Here is a 15235-nt window from a genome sequence, read left to right as displayed (position 1 = left end):
ACAATTTGTAACACAAAAAGCAGAATCCAATTTCACCACTCTTCTTTCCCAATCAATCTGAGGGTTATGATACGTCAACCAAGGCATTCCCAAAATTATTTTCAACTGTGGAGTGTCAATTAATTCAAACACAATTTCCTCCCAATGTCCTCCAATTTCCATTTCCAATGGGATTTTTTCATGTGTAATTAAACCTGATGTCAGTTGAGACCCATCCACCGCTCTCACATACTCTGGTATATTTTTTACAACGTAAGGCACTTCCTCTTTAATATACAAGGATACATTCAATGTAATATGTGGTACTGCTGCTTGGATGGTATTTGCCACTTGCTGATTTCTGGAGCTGTTAGTAGATGCAGAAGGTTTTGGACACCAAGGGCAATTTCCAACAAAATGTCCTGATTTCCCACAATATAAACATAAATTATTCTGTCTTCGCCTATCCTTCTCCTCCTTAGTTAAAGGACCTCTCACTTTATTTACTCTCTCTGCGTTCCCAGTTCTCAATTCTTTATTTACAAATTCTAATCTTCCTCTATCAACTCTAGGGAAAACTCTGGGTTGCTCAACTCCTCCTCTTCTACGCTCAGCCTTGCGTTCCCCTAATCTATAGTCAATTTGTATGACCAGATTAATGAAATCCTCACATGAAGTGGGTCTATTAACAATTGTAGATAAGGCATCTTTCAATTCCTCCTTCAAACCTCTATAAAATAAAGAGGATTGCTTCTCTTCTGGCCAATTGCTCTCTAATACTAAAGATCTGAACTGTGTGATGTAAGACACTAAATCTTTGGTTCCCTGTTTTAACTCTAATAGTTCTCCATCTACTTCTTGAGATAATTGGCGTCTGTCAAACATCTTTTTAAATTCTAACTTGAAAGCTAACAAGTTCTTTAGTATAGGATTCTCTTGACCAACCAATAATACTGACCAAGTTGCCGCCTCACCAGTGAGGTAAGACAGCATAAAAGCTATTTTAGAAGCATCTGTGTTAAAAGCTTCAGGTCGACAAAGGAAATGAAGTTCACACTGTGTAAGGAAAATCTGGCATTTCTTGACCTCTCCCCCAAAACGCTCTGGAGGTGCTAAGGGGACTGGACCTACAGGTATATTCAAACTTCCCCTGCGTCTTTCTTGAGAACTCGTTCCTTCACCCAAATCCTCTCTAATTAACACTGGTAATTCTCTACTAGTATCCTCTGAATCTCTTGACTCCAAAGAAATTTCTTCACCCTTACGGGTAACCTTGGAGTTTAACTCTTCAAACTTGACTTGTAATTCCTGATTTTCTTTTCGCACAGCCCTCATTTCCTCCCTTAACTCGGAAAATATGTCCCTTATTGAACTAGCTAGTGCCTCTGTGGGATCCATATCAGCTCAGGTGGAAAATATTATCGTGGGCCTTTCATCCTGTCAGGGTCCGGCTTGACTGAATTCCACAGGAGCTGATGCTGGCCCCACAGACCCTCACCAGGAGTTCACCTCTCAACCCTTAAATATAAGCTGAGCTGAAAACCCCAAGAAAGGGAAAGGGGAATTTGGAGAAAATAACAACGGAGACACTGCTGCCCTTCAACCGTCTGGTAGGCTCTGGTATCTGTGGTAAACAAATACACCTGGTTACTTATATAATAAGAAAACTTCTTTTCTAAACTTATGCTAAATAAACTCTAAACTCTTTACCTCTTAAACCTCAGTAAAGACTTAGAGGTTAGTAATCTTTATGGAATATCTTGTAAATATATCTTGTGTTGTGCAAATAGTTCAAGCCAATCTAGTCTCTTTAGAATCCTAAAGTGATGGCCTTTGCAACATCTTTTCAGAATTAGATATTCTTCTTACTTCAAAGTTCTTTTGACCTTATGTAGTTTTCAATGCTTACATAAATTGCAGTCTTTCTCTGAAAACATTGAGTTCTATTTGCATAGATTACTTTAAATTATATTCTTTAACTTCCTGGAATACTGCTTTCTTTCTGCGTGTGAATTGTTTTCCTTATTTTCACATTTACACAAGGAACGTGTGCGATAAACACGTGAAATCAGAAGACGTGAAGAATTGTCTTCGCGTGTAAAATACACACGCGATTATTTTACAAAACCCGCGCGCGTACAAAAATACGTAAACGCGATAAAAATAACACGCGCTGATAAAATGGACTCGCACTCTATCGCAACCCAACACGCGCTTTCTCTTGAGACGTATTTTGCGTAAGAAAATGTACACGCGCTAAAGTTAACTTGCGCAATTCTTTTGGGCACGCGCTCTATCGCAAAACCAGACGCGCTTTCTCAGGAAACGTCTTTCACGTGAAAAATGTACACGCGCTAAAATTCACACGCGCAATTCTTTTTGGCACGCGCTCTATCGCAAACCACACGCGCTTTCTCAGGAAACGTCTTTCACGTGAAAAATGTACACGCGCTAAAATTCACACGCGCAATTCTTTTTGGCACGCGCTCTATCGCAAACCACACACGCTTTCTCAGGAAACGTCTTTCACGTAAAAAATGTACACGCGCTTTAAAAAGAACACGCAAAAAACAACTTGCGAGCTCGCGCACACATTAAACAGTCTTGAAGAACATTACACGCAGTTAATCAACTTTCAAATCCTACGCACAATCTTCAAGCTGGATTTCCTTATAATAACTTTAACTGTAAATGTCTCTTTTCTCAAATGAACTTGAAACTTGTTTACTCTTTAAGTTTTCTTATAAAAGAAAATGAAAGTTCACTGTGACAATCTCAAAATCTTTAAAAGAACGATCCCACCTGATGACTTCTTGTTCAAATTGGATCAGCAAACGATATTCTTACTTCTTTGGTAGATTTTCTGAGCTCTGGAAAGGCCTTACTTAAGGAGCTTAACTAATATACAACCAGCCACTGAATTTCTCTGGATGAAAGGCAGTTTAGAATCTTGCTCATCTCCCAAGAATCAAACCCATTGTCCTCTCCACCAATCAGGCAACCAAACATATCATTGTTTCTTTAACCAATCAGATTAAGTTTCTTTCGCTCCATCTTGACTTGGGCAAGCACAATGTTAATTCTATGAACAAACTCTTCCTGTTACTAACCCAGCCAGTTCTGAAAGCACAACTAACCCAGCCAGCTCTAAAGGCACAATGTTAATCTTGTTACTCTTCCTGTTATTAAACTAGCCAGTCCTGACATTCATCAGGCATATACGCAATTACCTCCCCAAATCCCTGGCCCTTACAACCGACCACACCAGCAGCAAGCCATGCAGCCACACCAACCCCGCCCCAACCAACAAGCCGCGGAGAGCAGACACTCTTTTGCAACTGCACCAAACGGAGCAGCGGCCCCATATCAGGGGGCAACAGTGGTGGGGGAATCCTTTTTTGTTCCCCGGAACAGACACATACTACGACTAAGACAGCCCACAGAGAGTAATTGCGTGTCCAGTACTGACAATTACCTTACATCCAGAAGAAGAACCACTTGTGGGGGCAGAGAAAGGAAATTAACAATTCATCTTTATGGTGGACTCAGGAGCAGAGAAGTTGTGCATTAGTGAAAGAAACATCCAGTTATCAGGAAAACCCTCGACACACAGGGATTCTCTGGGGCTGTGGTAACGGTTCCTTACACAAAAGACTTAGATGTCAAGGTGGGAGGGAAGGTTGTACAGGCACCCCTCCTTTATTCCGAGAGCTCTCCTGTCAACCTGCTTGGTAGGGATCTGCTTAGCAAACTAAACATGACAATATCCTTCACACACAGGAGGATTGTCTGCGCCACCCCCGGCATGTACACCTCCAGGCGATGCTGGTGATACATGCTGTGGCCAGTGAGATGGTGGTAAGAGGCATCCCAGTCAACCCAGACATGTTTATGGCATCAAAGTACTTGCCCGAGCTGTCCCCCAAATTACCAGGAAGGAGTGGCGAGTACCTGCAGATTTCATTTTTCAACCTGTGGCGCTCCCTGAAGTGGTTGCTGGTATGATCTTGTCATTACATTTGGAAGGGTTGCTTGTATCTGCTAAACGGATTGTAGTGCTAGGAACTGACCCTCCAAGTGTGCCTAAGGCACACTGTGTTATGCATCGATCCCAATGTGCCCCTACGAGAAGTGACAGACGAGGACCTCTTTGAGGATGGTAATAATAATGGAGAAATAATCCTCAAAATGTGTACAGCCTGTGAAATAATGGTGCAATACAGGAAAGTGCAAAGCCCCCTCTTGGCCATTGTCAGCGGACCGCCCCATTCAGTGAAACAGACTTGCAATATGTCCCCATAAACTTATGGACAACAAACCCACACGATGTAAGGAGTTTACAAGAATTGACCCCGGTGAGAATACTTAAACCAGGAGCAATACTCCCATAAGTAAAACAGTAGCCATTGTCCGGGAGGCGGAGGAGGGGATTCAGGAAACACTGCAGCCCTATTACACCAAGTAATAATAGTGCCCTCCACCTCACCATGCAATACGGCTACATACCCCATTAAAAAACCACAGTGGGCAGTTGGAGGATGAGTCAGGATTTAAGACCACTTAATGACATTGTACAGAAAGAGTTTCCACTTGTTCCCAACCCAGCATCCATTTTGTGTAGTATTCCCAAAGAAGCTACCCATTTCACAGTGGTTGACTTGAATTCTCAGTGCCTCTCTATCCAGACTCACAGTACCTTACTGCATTCACCCTGGGTCGGAAGCACTATGAACACCGATGCTTGCTCCAGGGGTACTGAGAGCCCCAGTATATTTAACAGTATTTTTAACAGGATACTGCACAAAGATCTAGGGAACATCCAAGTACAGAGCATGATCATTCAATACATAGATGACCTACTAGTCTGCAGCGACAGCGAGCAGAGCTGTCGAAGGGACTCTATTGCACTACTACAGTGCTAGCAAGGACAGGGTACAAAGTGGACAAGGCAAAGCTCCAGTACTGTTTACTGGAAGTGCTCTACTTAGGACAACTCATCTCAAAGGACGCTAAGTAAGAGGATAATTCCTGACAAGGCAGCTACAGTGCCTGCCACTCCCAAGCCACAAACAGTGAAAGACATGCACAAATTCCTAGGGTTAAGCAACTGTTGTAGGGCCTGGCTCCTAGTCTATGCAGCATATACATGGCCACTCCTACAAGGCCTCAAGGAAGCCCCAAAAGAGGGCAACAAAATTTGGACGGCATGAATGGTATCAAGCTTTAATGACTTAAAAGAGGTGATTTCAACAGTGCCTGTCCTTGCCACCCCTGATTACACACAGGAATTCCTACATTTTCTCCCACTCAAACGGCACACTCGTGATAGCAGTACTCACACAGAAAAGTACAATGGGCCACAAACCTCTGGCCTATTACAGTGGCACGCTCGATTCTGTCATGCAGGGACAATTTGCTTGCAAACAAGCACTTGCTTCTGCAGCCTTTGCCATTGAGAAGGGTTCCACAATTGTCATGGGATGCTCAGTAACGTACCTGGAGCACTGACTTTTTGCGATACTGGACCACTGCAAAGGTGTCTAGTCAAAGGATCGAATCAAAAGGGTCGACAGGTCAAAGGATCGACACCAAAGGGTCGACAGGTCAAAGGATCGAATTTTTTTTAAAAATTATATATATTTTTTTAGGTTTTCGTTTAGGGAAAAAAAGTGGTTTTTAGCAAAAAAAGGGGGTTGGGGGGACCCCCCCAAAAAAAAGAAAAAATATGTGAAAAAAAAAAAAATTCGATCCTTTGACCTGTCGACCCTTTGGTGTCGATCCTTTGACCTGTCTACCCTTTAGATTCGATCCTTTGACTGGCAACCCACTGCAAATCCACACTCACTACACAGAGAGCATCAGCATATGAAATAATACTGTCCAGCCCCCATATCCACATAGTACGGTGCAAAACATTAAATCCTCTTTTCTCACTCAGCCATGCACGGCTGAGGACTTGCAGTAGCATGATTGTGCATCATACGAGGGGGAGGCAACGATAGCCCCAAAGCTAAAGACAGCCCCCTAGACAAGGGAGAAGTGCTCTTTGTTGATGGGTCAGCATAAATCGACCAGGAAACAGGTGAAAAGTATGTTGGGGCGGCAGTGGTACACCTAGAAGAACGAAAACACAAAACACTGGTGAGAAGATTAACCAGGCATTACTCTGCGCAAGCAGCTGAACCGGTGGCACTCATAGAAGCCTTGCAGGCTTCAAAGGGGTGCTAGGTTACCATTTACACAGTCAGTGCCTATGTCACTACCACGGTACACGCAGTTCTGTCGCGCTGGAGAAGGAGAGGGTTCCGGAGAACTGATAGCTCACAGGAACAGCATGCAGCACTGCTGAACACATTGATTTCTGCCCTCGCAGAACCTTCTGTGGTGGAGGTCGTAAAATGCACAGCACATACACAGAACACAGATGAAATCCCATTATGGAATGCCGCAGCAGACGCAGCAGCAAAGGCTGCAGCATATCTCCCAGTTCAGCCATAAACAGAATATATCATAACCACTGAGATCACAAGACCAGATATAAATGCATACACAGCCCTCCTCATGGCACAAATTATGGACCTGCAATGTAGGGCACCACCAGAAGAGCAAAACGTATGGCTCAAATGAGGGTGCATGCAATCACCCACGGATCTCTTATGGAGACAACCGAGCACAGGGAAGGTAGTAATGCCCGTGGAGTTATTGCAAACAGCTTTGGAGAACTTGCATTTCCCATTCCATAGCTCCAAACAGCACATTGTGGCAGCCATCCAAGAGGACTGGTTTGCCCTAAATGTACAGGAGCACCTAGCATCAACGTTGGTCTAATGCACAATGTGTCAAGTGTTCAGTACAGGGATGGCACTGAGAACTTTGAGGGGAACATTGCACCGCCCTGTAGGTCCATTCCGTGAGCTGCACATGGACTACGCAGACATGGGAGAAAGATGCAATGGGGTGCGATAATTGATTGTGTTGGTGAGCCCATTTTCCCCGATGGGTTGAGGATGGCCCATGTGCCCACACAGATGCCAAGTGTGCCGCACATTCCTCGTCAGAGAGGTTTTCCCCGGGGTGTGTGATGTCCTAAGGTCAGACAATAGGACATTTTTCAATGAACTCTTCAAAGAAATAACTACCCTGTTGGAAATTAAACATATGTGCTCCATTTACCACCCACAAGCAAATGGGATCGTGGGGAGAATCAATGGCCTCCTTTAAAGCAGACTATGCAACACTCTGAAAAATAATTGGGTGTATTACCTGCCCCAGGCCCTATTCCACCTATGCACACAACCCAGTAAGGACCACCACCTGTCCCCCCATGAAATAGTAACTGGCAGGCGCATGCAGATACCCCTCTCACCAGTAAGGAGAGCATCAGATGCTCATAGGGCAGCAATGTTTCTGGGAGAAGAATTCAAACAGTACCCAAACCAACTCACACGTGCGATCTGATGCATTGCAAAACAAATGGCGCCTCCCCACACAGAGGAAAGTTAGACTACAACTACCCCACTGACAGAAACCACCCCTGCACAACCATTGTTGCCTGAGGAGTGGGTCTATGTCAGAAGCTTTGTTCGAAAAGTGAACGCCCCTAGGTTCCATGGGCCCTATGAAGTGTTGTTTTCCACTCCTCTTGCAGTAAAGGTGAAGGGGGCTGAAATATTGGATACACCTCTCTGATGTTCTTAGGGCAATGCAGGACACAACACCAGGCATCCAGACAGAAAGCAACAAAACTACCACAAAACAGTAGCTCTACGCTGACCATATTTGTGCATGTGAGAATATTTACAGTACATGCATTGCTGCTAGAGCACGAGTTACATATGCTAAAACTCTCTCTCTCTCTCTCCTTCCCTCTTTCTCTCTTCCTTCCTTCCCTCTTCTCTCTTCTCCCAGTCTCCCACCCTCCCCGTTTTTTCACCAAATTCCACAGGTGCACCAATGATGGAGATGGCACCACTGAGAGATTCTTCGAATGTAGATAGAAGTAGAATTAGTATTACTGGGTCCTACAGCTATGACTGTGGCCTACATTTTACGGCAATTTTGTTTACAATACTCATGTTTGCATTAGGGATTTATTGGGGGACATTTATCTGGGCTGGCCATTTAAAAGAAGTGGGGAGGGGTCTAAAGGGACCGGCAACTAAAGTATACACTTGGATGTTACAGGACTAGTTTTGAATGGAACTGAAATGCCCTCCAGTGTTACTGTATTTCTTTCAAATGTAACTGAAGTGCCATCCCTTGCTCCCAGTTCTATCCTCGTGCACTCCACAATGACTAAAACCGCCCAGCCCCCTTCCCTGACACGAATGAAAGGATGAATGAGAGTACACCAGTAACCGTATTTGAATTCTCTGCAATGCAAACTAATGGAACAATGTATAATGACACACTTGTAAATAGTAGCAGTTCCAAAACTACAATATGCTATTGTAGAATGTTTGAACTACTAGTGCCAGGTGTAAAACGATCCCTATGCAATACCAGCACAACTAGAGATGGAATGTCTGTAGGAAAAAGGCCCACGTTGCGCAGTAACAGAAAGAAAAGGCAAACACACCAGTGCAAATATGATGCATAGCATGGCTTGGGACTAGATGCAGTGGGGGATATTCATCATCCCGAACCCTCGAACAGTTGGTACTCTGACATGAGTGCAATGGGAAGGCGAACAACTAATGGGAGTTGCTACATCTGTTCCTTGATACTGCATGCATCTGGGGCACCCAAGGTCTTAGTACCACAAGAAGTACCCATAATAAAAACACAATATCTGATTCACCTTGCACGATGTAGGATCAAAGACACTGTCCAGGCATGCAACGTCCATCTATAACTCATCCATCCTGATAGCCAAAAGTGCAAAACGAGTTTCAATAATCCCAACTGTCTCAAAGAATTGCATCTAGTAATCGAAGGAGCAAGATATGTCAGGAACGAGTGGCAAGAAGCAACACATGCATGCAGGGCTGAAGGACTCCTGGGGCTGTCTGAGAAAATTGCAATACTTGTGGAGCAAACCTGTGACCAAACATGGACAGAACATATGACAAAGTTAACTCGGATTGCTGCCCTTGAGAAACCAGTGAAGGTGCGCCCACAGAAATCATACAAACTTTTTCAGCAAGAGGTCGATCAATGTAACTGTCATAGTGCCTGACCTCAAGAAAGGCACAGCCGCATTGATGGACTATTACTGGATCTGCGGCCAGCAAGCGTACTTGCACCTCCGACCTTTTTGCACTCCGCCCTGCTGATCGTACTAGAAGAGTACCTAAAGGGGGGACTCCTGCTCGAAACTCATAGAAGCTCGACAAACAGAGCCACCACAAAACTTTTGCATGCTCCCTAAAAGAGCCCTATGACCAGTTACTTAGAAGGATAAGCGCATCAAATTACATTTCCACCGACTCTTCTGAGCTGCTTGCAGAAATACCTGAAGAATATAAGCTCTACAATTCAGCAGAGACATTTTTTGCATCCTTAGTACCCAGCATTCAGACACAGGCCAATTCCAAATGGCTCCAGATAGTTCAATGGGAGCTAATCCAGCTGGGAAATGATACTGAACGAGGGTTCAACGTCATCAAAGTTGAACTAAGGGCCCTAAGGCCAGGGTCGGACTGGGACAAGAAATAGGCCCGGACACCCAAGAAAAAGTAGCCCACCCCTCGCCTCAAAAAACGTGCCCACCCCCTGCGACCCTTGACCTCTGATGACATCACTGTAAGTGATGTCATTTGACCCCACCCAAAAGGGACATCCCGGGAAGCGATGAAACACAACCTTTCACCCCTTGACAAAACAGGAAGTGGCATCAAATAGCATTGTTCCTAAGTACACGACGAAAAATATGGTTATGATTTCACTAATGTGATATACATTTCATACAAGAATGGATCACCATATGTATCATTAATATCTGTGTGTGTAGATCCATATTGTCAAATTACTACGAATGCAAGCAGACCTGCAAGGCCAAATGATAATATTTTATTGTATAGCACTTACGCTTAAGCTCTTTTTTCTAGAACAAATATGCACACAATATCACCCAACCTGTGTTGGTACTCATTTATCAACCTCAGAGGGATGAAAGGCTGAGATGGCCTTGCTGAGAATCAAACCTGCAACCTGCAGATCACAAACACATCGCAGCAGCGAGCGCTCAACCCACTGAGCTATCATATCGGCTATAGTAAAATTAGCAATTATTCTGTAGTGGATACCATTAAACTGGTAATTGAGATTTAACAGCAGACCAGTTAAGTTCATCTGCAGGTCTAGTGCAAAGTTGGTCGCATGCTGCAGCAGCATGTGAATGATGCATGCATCATAATTTATGATGCACACATCATGCATGCAAATCAATCATCAAAGCAAGGTAACATGTGTTACCTTGCATTGATGAATTATGCCGTTGCTGGTGGTTTTTGTTTGTTTAAAAAAAAAATCCAAACTTTTTCTTTTTTTTTTCAAACCAGCCCAGGCGTGGGCAGAAACTGGCCCCCATAGACTACACATGATTTGTGTAGATGGCAGATGGCATTGGCAGATGGGCCAATTCAACCCTGCCTAAGGCTAATGACGATGCAGAATAGGTACATTTTGGACCACCTGATGGCTATGGAGGGCAGTGTTTGCACAAAGATCGAGAGTTCATGTTGCACATTCGCACCTTCTGAAGACGCTGAAAATAGGGCACTATCACATGTCATTGCAGCGGTGCATGAACTAGAGGTAAGAATGAAAAAGGAGGCTGGGGTCCAGGAAGAAGACTGGTTTGCGATGGCATTCAACTGAGTCCTATCATGGCTCGGAACATTGGTGAACATGCTGGTCCCTTTCTTCGTAGTTATCCTGGTGATCTTTTGCACGTGCCAATTGGTTCTCTGGTGTTGTGCCAAAGCTGTGCCTCGTAGTGCAATAATGATGGTGACTATTGGAAAAAAATAAGGTACCTCGTGATACAAAGAAAGTGGAGATACAAACTTAGCAAAATGACCAGCCTGGTCGCCACATGGTCCCAATCCCTATTGGCGATGTAGTTGATAACTTGTACAACACAACCATTGTACCCCCCCTTGACCCTGAAAATTACAAAGAGGTATAGGTGTATCTGGCAGGTGATGGAGGGTGCATATGCATGACCTGTACTCTCCAACAGTATGCACGGCGAAGAGAAAGTTTAAGGCATGTATGCCGAGCATGGATGCCAATAAAGGGAAAATCAGCATGAGATGAAGCTGAAAGGCACGCAAACGCGCGTAAATATGGTAGGGGGAGAATTTGTTACTGTAGAAGTAACAAAAGGGGGGAATATTGGGATGGAAATGAGCCTATCCCCCCTTCCCCCCCCAGGCGCTTTCAGGTAAAGCAAACACCATATGAGCTGATGTAGTGTATAAAGGGGGAGCAATCTGCACTATTAGGCCACATGTAGAGGCACTGTAGCGCCAACGGTAGATGCGCAGCACTAGAAAACCCATGGCACATGACTCCATTTTGTATTAGGCCCAAAAGGAATATGCTTGCAGAACCGCGCTGTTCACAAACCCTGCTCACTAGGCTCAATCTCATCAAGCCGCAGAGCCCTGTTCCCACAGAAGTCCACTTCCCTCTGTCCCTCCAGTGTTGCGAATATTTAGTATCTTCCAAAGGAACGTGCCCTGCAAGAGCGTGAGACAACACCAGGCTCCTCACTGTCTCCATTCATTCCCACTAAACTGCCAGAAGTCCTCTAACCCCCACCCAGCCAGTCCGGAGCCAGTCCGGAGCCAGCCCCACCACTGACCTGATAACCCCACCTTTGCATCCCCCAATATGTGCACGACGCCCCTGGCCAAACATAAATCAAGTGTCTACCGAAGATCTAAACATGCGCGGCTTTATTTCTCCAAGCATGAAAACACATCTCTTGTAACACGAGGTACAGGGAGGGATAAATTAAAGATCAAAACCCTGGGTGGAGACCTTGAGTGCAGGAACTGCAGTATCAACGAGGCCCTGAATGTGTGGGTCAGCGTGACTGTATTTTATCCTCCCCGTTTTGTTTAGAATGAAACAATGTATTAATGTGTGCACTGACCTTCACCCAGAGGATGAGCCCAGCTGACCCACATGGATCCAGACCGACGGGAAAGAACTACCCAATTACAGCCTGGAATCCCCTATGGAGCAGGCTCATGTGTAGGGTGCCTTCAATCCGTGGCACCCATTAGTACTGTATGTAATAATGATTGCAGGGTTCTTAAGCCCCGGTTTGTAGAAGGACGAGTCAGAGCGCTCTCGAACAGCAGAGTCCTTTGCTGATATTTGTATTCTGTACCATTTAACCTTGTTATCCTTGCAACAGTATCTTCTTGCCTATTTCCCTAGCGGGTTGTCTTTATTCTTGAGTGTGCATAAAAAGGGACTTACCTTCACAAGTTATAACTGAAATCAACAAAGTTATATTACTGAGGAAAGTACAGTTGTGTGCTATTAAAGAAAAATTTGAACTTTGCGGAAAAACCTGATAAGAGCATCAGGTAGTGAACCGTTTGGAAAAGATACCTGGCAGGAGAGTACACCAGTGGATCAGTGTGAGCCAAGAGGGGGATATTCCTGACAGGATAGTAAACCAGGATATCCAGAGTTTCAGTTGAAGATTCAGTTGAAGATTCCTGGCATGGGAGTACACTGAAAATTCAAGCTTGTGTTGAAAAGGAGTTTTTGTTCTTTTAAGTCTTTTCTTGAAAGTTGAACATTTTAATTTGCCATCCTAAGTCATAAAATACTTTCTTTCCATACATTGCAACTTGTGTTGCAGAAAGAATATTTGCTCTGCCATCCTAAAGATTGTGAAAGACTCTTCTCCAATAAAAGTCAAACTGTATTATAGAAAGAACATTTTGATTTTCCATCTTGGGGAGAATATCAGTGGAAAAGAGACATTAGGCCTCATTATGACTGTGGCAGCCACGGTATGAACGGTGCCGGTAAGGGACCGGCACCATTCATACCGGGCCAACACATTACGAGTTCTGCAGTGGGTCCTGCTCTGTACGCCTTCGTCAGACCAGACATGCAGAGCGGCACCCGCTAGCAGAACAGGGTGCTAACAACGGACCCGTCATTAACGGGTCCGTTGCTAGCATCCTCCCCATTCCCATTGAGACCTATGGGGGCTCAAATGGGAATGGGGACGTACCGGGTCCCGTGAATGGGAATTACCGGGCCCGCAAGGGTCGGAATGGCACAGTAATTCCCATTTTGCGGGTCCCGGACCCGAGTTTGGAGGTAGCCATGCCGCTAAAAACGGCATGGCTACCTCCAAACTAGTAATGAGGCTCATTGTCATTACCTTCATTAAACTATGAGGAAACAGAGCATGTTTACTTTTTCCTGAAGCAGTTCAGGGGAAGGGAAGCTAAACCCTGGAAGCAAAAATTGCTTCGTGGAAATTGTATAAACATGGTCTTACACCATTTGGTGAAAGTAAAGATAGACAGTCTATTGTACCTTTTTCGTATTTTATATGTTAGTATGAGTAACTGAGGTAATTTGGACACAAGGTCACTTTGCTTGACTTTTGGTTTTATAGGTAGGGACATCCTCTTTTGGTTAGGATAAGATAGGCCTTTTTCCAACCCAATTTTCTTTTAATAAATATGGCTAATATTGAGAACCCTACAACTTTATGTCCATGCTATGTCAACTTTCTCCTTTGGAACTCCTGGCCCACATGGTTATCTCTGTCTTGGTTTGGTCACTTTAGACCTTTACTGGACCCTCTAGCCTCTTCGTTTATACCCTGCTCAGGTATTTCCTCAGACTTAATCTCTGTCTCGTTTATAGGTTGTCTTTGGTTTTATGGACTCGGCAACTAGCAGTATCATAAACTTTGCCACCCTTGCATATCACCAGGTCTTGTGCTTCCCTGTGTTTGTTGTGGTGCTCACGCGCCCAGCTCTCTTTCTCGTGCCCAGCCAGCGTACCTGATGCTCTGTGGTACTCCCAACAGGAAGGGTCGGTGGCGGCAGACTGTCTCACGTTGGGCCGCTTTCTGCATTTGACGATAGCAGCCTTCTCAGTGGCTCGCTGGTATCTCTCTCTGGCTTTCTCCTGTAGCGACCTTCATGTGAGCTCACCTATGCTTTCTCTGGCCTTTTCCAGTGGTGGCCGCCTTGTGGGCTCCCCAGGCTCTCTTTCTTTGGCCTTTTCCAGCAGTGGTCTTCTTGTGGGCTCGCCGGGCTCTATTTTTCTGGCTTCCTCCAGGGGCAGCCTTCCCATGAGCTTGCCAGTTTCTCTCTCTCTCTCTCTCCCTCTCTCTCTCTCTCTCTCTGTCTCTCTCTCTGGCCTTCTCTGACATCAGCCTTCTCGTGGGACCATCGATCTACGTCTCTCTGGGTTGCTCTAGTGCCAGCCTTCTCATGGGCTTGCCGATGTCCCTTCTTCCTCTGTCGGCATCTCTTAGGACACAAGCGGAGAACCTTGTTTGGTCTGTGCTCTGTGAAGTTCCGCTGGCTGCTTGCCTACCATGTACACTCTGTAGGCCCACCTGCAGGAAGTGCTGGTTCCACGTGGTAGCAGCGATATCCACTCTGCAGGTCTCCAACCCAGATGATTGACTCTAAATCAGCTGGTCTCTCTCTCTCTCTCTCTCCATATACAGCTCATATTCTTTATATGTGGTTTTCTAAAAGGAGAAGAATATTTGTTATGTTATGGTGATTTATACCGTGCACCCCTGCCATTTCTATGATCTCTAGGCGCTCTATATTCCCATTGGTCCAGAGGGGTCAACAAGCATAACTAACCATAGTTACATGTCTCATTATTGCAACACTGTCATTTGTTCCCATATAGGTTGAAAACATTTGATTTAAGGGAGTCACTTTGACAACATCTTCATCTCCCATTTGGGCATAAAAGACGGGATTTGGGTGAGTTCTTAATAAACTCTGGGAAGTCCTTGTCCCCTAGCGGAGTGATGGGGGAGTCACTTCCACTGAGATCCCACTTGCCCAAACCCCTAGGTAGGGTCTTGCATAGAATGCTCACCTCCCAAGTCTCAATGGGGGTGAGAGAAGGGATGAATACCCTGGATTCGTCAAAAAACCCTATATGACTAGTGTGGGGGAAAAGGAATTTGAATTCCCAATATCACTAGGGGAAAACCATTATACATTAATGCTTCAATGTCATTGGACCCCTGTTCAGCTTAGCAAATATTTCAGAAGAGTTTCCCTGCAAT

At 44.9% G+C, this 15235-nt stretch overlaps 1 protein-coding gene and 1 long non-coding RNA gene across 2 annotated transcripts in view; one reads left to right on the top strand and one right to left on the bottom strand.

The window, feature by feature from the left end:
- LOC138513543 (uncharacterized) overlaps positions 1-10422 on the top strand; it is a 382496-nt gene extending 372074 nt beyond the window's left edge. Inside the window, exon 5 of the long non-coding RNA XR_011281771.1 lies at positions 7925-10422. This is a non-coding gene — a long non-coding RNA (uncharacterized lncRNA). The remainder of the gene's footprint in view (positions 1-7924) is intronic.
- Positions 1-15235, bottom strand: part of DNAI7 (dynein axonemal intermediate chain 7) — a gene marked incomplete in the record, with an annotated part of 1381690 nt that overhangs the window by 458762 nt on the left and 907693 nt on the right.

This window comes from Ambystoma mexicanum, chromosome 12, assembly GCF_040938575.1.
Source record: "Ambystoma mexicanum isolate Mex_15411 chromosome 12, UKY_AmexF1_1, whole genome shotgun sequence".
Lineage (NCBI taxonomy): Eukaryota > Metazoa > Chordata > Amphibia > Caudata > Ambystomatidae > Ambystoma > Ambystoma mexicanum.
This window is presented reverse-complemented; position numbering and strand designations above follow the sequence as displayed.